The 4,697-nt window shown below is 41.0% G+C and overlaps 1 pseudogene; it reads left to right on the top strand.

The window, feature by feature from the left end:
• Positions 1–2,207: 2,207 nt before the first annotated feature.
• LOC110313244 lies at positions 2,208–2,526 on the top strand (annotated as a pseudogene).
• The last annotated feature ends 2,171 nt before the right edge of the window (positions 2,527–4,697 follow it).

Below are 4,697 nucleotides of genomic sequence, written 5' to 3'. Positions count from 1 at the left end.
ATCTCATTACGGATGGTTGTGAGCCACCATGTGGTTGCTGGGATTTGAACTCAGGACCTTTGGAAGAGCAGTCAGTGCTCTTACCCGCTGAGCCATCTCAGCAGCCACCTAATATATATATATATATATATATATATATATATATATATATATATATATTCTTTTAAGACTTATTTTATGTAAGTACACTGTAGCTGTCTTCGGGCATGCCAGAAGAGGGCATCAGATCTCATTATGGGTGGTTGTGATCCACCATGTGGTTGCTGGGATTTGAACTCAGAACCTTCGGAAGAGCAGTCAGTGCTCTTAGCTGCTGAGCCATCTCGCCAGCCCCTAAAATACATTTTTAGTAGACTGAAAGAAGTATAGATTAGAAGAAAATCTGTGGTATATATAACAAAACATATATGTAATACATAAAAAAACATTCAAAATTTAGTAAGAAGCTCTTTACTAGTATGGTAGAAAAGTGGCCTGAAGACAAGATCTCAGCACAAACGGGTTGATGGTGGGGGAGGGCAGTATATCTAGAGCTGGCAGTGTAACTTGCCAGTATCATCAATGTGGGACTGGTTTTGAAGACATAGAGGATACAAACTAAGCAGTTCATTGAGTCTTGTTGTATGATCTCAGAAGAATTGGGAAATTAGATAATGTGTGGTAGGGTTTGGTGGGGGGTTCTTGTATTGAGTCTTTGGGGGCCGACTATTGACACTGTGAGGGTAAGTCCTAGATTTCAGTGGAGAAGACAAGATGTTGGCAGTGTCAGGACCATGGAATATGTGTGGTAGAGAGCTGTGGGTATGAAATGGACCTGGCCTAGGAAAGATACTGTGTGCTGAGGTCAGAAGAGCTGGAGACTTGAGGTTAGCCAAGTTTTTGAAGTCCAGTCGATTTCATTCTGAGTTCCAGATGCCGGACATGCAGCTGCAGGGTCTTACATTTGGATTTTGCTGTGATTATTTCTTGCTATGTGTCATTCTTCCATTTTGGAGTAGGAATGCTTACTCCCATTATATGTTGGAGGTATATAACTTGTAAATAATTATTTTATAGGAGCTTACAGTTAAGAGACTTTAGATTCTTGAAATGTAAGAATTTTAAAATGACTACGAGACTATTTGAAGTTTGATTGTATTATGCATTGTGGAATAAACAGAAGACGTTGAACAAAATATGGAAAAGTTTTTATTTAAAGTGATATGTTTGGATATCAAGTTGACAAGGAGTGGAGTTGTTGAGGATGATCTCAATTATCAACCAGACAAGATTAGACTCATCTGGGAGACAGGCCTCTGGATGTGCCTGTGTGTGCTTTTCCTGATTAAAGTTAATAGGGGTGATATGATCCACACTCTCATTTTGTGTGGTATCAGGATCATTGCATGGCCGAGCTTAAGAAATTCAACAGGGGGCATTTAGAGTTAGGGATATGATGTTCCATTTTCTCTTTGGACTCATGGTAATATAATGCTTTCTGTAGGGCTAGCCCCAATGGCTCTCCATTTAGGACTCTGACACAAAAGTTTACTAGCTGTGCTGTATATAAAAGTAATAAGTTTATTTAAAATTATCTGACTAATGGGTTATGACTAACCATGCATCCAAGTAACAGTTGGCTCTTATAATTAAATAAAAAGGCCAATGATCTCTGTCCCCACAGGTAATTTGATTTGAATCTGTGGCTCACCACCTTAGTCCAGACCCTATGGGTTCCCTGGTTCCCTTGTCCTTCACCTCTGAGAATGATTGATCCTGCTTAATTAACTTATTGTTGCTCCTTTATAAAAATCAAGAATTTGAAAGTAACTAAAAGAAATGAGAGAGTAGAGACTGAGGTAACACCATCTTGTCCAGACTCCAGGTCATGGTTGCTTAGATACTTCTTAGTCCTCTACCCCCCAACAGCCATGCTTGCCTTAGCAACATATTTGGGATTTCAATGACCCTGGTCATGGTCCAAATGTATTATCCTAAATAATCAATATTTATACAAACTAAATATAAACTAAAATAACTGAAAATGGTATACATAAAAATTGTCATATTGTGTCTGAAATAACTACTGTGTTCTGCCCCAAAACATGTGGCAAGGTTATTCTGACTTATCTAACATTGACGCAATTGTGGGATTTTGCTTTTAAAAATGCTGTACCCACACCGGATCAGTACTTTCAATTGAATGTTCCTCCCCAGAGAAGCTGCAGCCTGTCAGCATGGCTCAGGAGTTTGTGAACTGCAAGATCCAGTCTGGGAAGGTGGTCGTGTTCATCAAGCCTACATGCCCCTACTGAAGAAAGACCCAAGAAATCCTCAGTCAACTGCCTTTCAAACAAGGTCTTCTGGCATTTGTGGACATCACAGCCACTAACACCACCAATGTGTAAGATTATTTAAAACCGTAGTGAGAACTGTTCTTTGGGGCTTCGTGGGTAAACACTGCACATAGGCAGATACAGTGATCTAATCTCCATGTAACAGAATGGGGAGCTGATGACTTGGCTGAAGCAGATTGGAGCTCTGTAGTTATAAAAGGGGTGTTAGATGGCTGATGATGGGATGGATTCCCAGATGGGGTAGTCTCTGGACAGTCCATCCTTTCATCTTAGCTCTAAATTTTGTCTCTGTACCTAATATCCTTTCATGGGTATTTTGTTCCTTATTCTAAGGAGGAATGAAGTATCCACACGATGGTCATCCTTCTTGGTTTTCTTGTGTTTTGCATAATGTATCTCGGGTATTCTAAGTTTCTGGGCTAATATCTGCTTATTAGTGAGTGCATATCTAGTGACTTCTTTTGTGATTGGGTTACCTCACTAAGGATGGTATCCTCCAGACACATCCATTTGCCTAAGAATTTCATAAATTCATTGTTTTTAATAGCTGAGTATCCCATCATCAGCCACCAAACCTAGATACTAATGCACATGCCAGCAAGATTCTGCTGAAGGGACCCTGATATTGCGGACTCTTGTGAGGCTATGTCAGTGCCTGGCAAACACTGAAGTGGATGCTCACAGCCAGCTATTGGATGGAACACAGGGTCCCCAATGGAGGAGCTAGAGAAAGTACCCAAGGAGCTGAAGGGGGATGCAACCCTGTAGGTGGAACAACAATATGAACTAACCAGTACCCCCTGAGCTTGTGTCTCTAGCTGCATATGTAGCAGAAGATGGCCTAATCGGCCATCACTGGGAAGAGAGGCCCCTTGGTCTTGCAAACTTTATATGACCCAGCACAAGGGAAGGCCTGGGCCAAGTAGTGGGAGTGGGTGGGTAGGGGAGCAGGGGTGGGGGGGGTATAGGGAACTTTCGGGATAGCATTTGTAATGTAAATAAAGAAAATAATAATAAAAAAACTTTGATTAAAAAGGGGTGTTAGGCAGAGCCCATGCTGACATAGCCGTTCAGTCATGCTGATGGCCAGTGCCCCTGAGAGTTGTTGTGCATCGCAGAGGATGTCAGTATTTCCGGTGACTGGGATTTTCAACAAAGCGTCCCTTATTCTTCTTTGCCTCCATGCTAAAAACTGTTCTAATTTGCCCCTAACCATGGGGCCAAGAAGCTGAACAGATCACAGTGGTTTGATTATCCATTCTTCATGTGCCGACATGTCTTTACCTCTCAGCCCATGCTTTCCAATCCAGTTGATCTAAATCTCCAGTGCATCTGTTGTTGGTTTTCTGTTACTGTTCATCAGCTGAAGTCATTTTACAGAAGTGTATTTTCTAAAGAATTATTGAATCAATGGATATTGAGAATTTGTTTATGAGTCACACTCAGGTCTCTCTCTCTCCCTCATGCATGCACCTTTCCCACTTCTGCATTCACTGCACTCAGCCAATGCTCTCAACCTCATCCTCCCACAACCCACAGAAGTCCACACTTTATGAGGATGCTGTTCGAAAAATCAGATGAAGAACTTTAGCATAGTTGGTCCTCACTGAGGCCTTATTAACATAGGCGGCAGAACAAATGGTGCATTCAGCTCTGTCTGTACAGGTGATTGATTGCCCAGAAAAACCCCAAGCAGCTGTGTGTTGATCCGAGTTAGAGTACCAGCAAACGCAAATATGAAATACAAAATTGCAGAACTCTCCTTTCAAGAATGTCTGTGAAAGAAGTTGTTTCTGAAACATTGCCCTAAATAATTTCTTCGGTTCACACTTTGACATTTTGCTTTGATATCTTGCTATGACGTTTAATTATCATGGAACTGTAGGTCACTTCTCTGGTCTCCAGTGAGAAGGACTCATCACTAATAATGATGTATCTGTAGATGGCTAAAATAAAATAAAATAAAATAAAATAAAATAAATGCTGTACCCCTGAGCCTTGTTAACAAAAGACTTTGAGGCATTCATCTGCTCTTGGTCTCCGGCAAAAATGAAAGGACTTATACTCCTTTAAAAATTAATTTATTCTCTCATATATTATATCCCAACCAGTTTCCCTCATTTCCTCTTCCCCTTATCTCCTCCATCTTGTCCACTTCCTTCCTCCCCATCTCCTTCTCTGTTTCCCTTCAGAATAGGGCAGGGATACCAATCAAAATGGCATATCAAGTTGCAATAAGATTAGGCACCTCCTCCTCAGAAAATTGTACATACTGCTACCGGAAGATCCAGCAATACCTCTCCTGGGCATATACCCAGAAAATGTTCCAACTGGTAATAAGGACACATGCTCCACTATGTT

Source organism: Mus pahari, chromosome X (genome assembly GCF_900095145.1).
Source record: "Mus pahari chromosome X, PAHARI_EIJ_v1.1, whole genome shotgun sequence".
Classification (NCBI taxonomy): Eukaryota; Metazoa; Chordata; class Mammalia; order Rodentia; family Muridae; genus Mus; species Mus pahari.
This window is presented reverse-complemented; position numbering and strand designations above follow the sequence as displayed.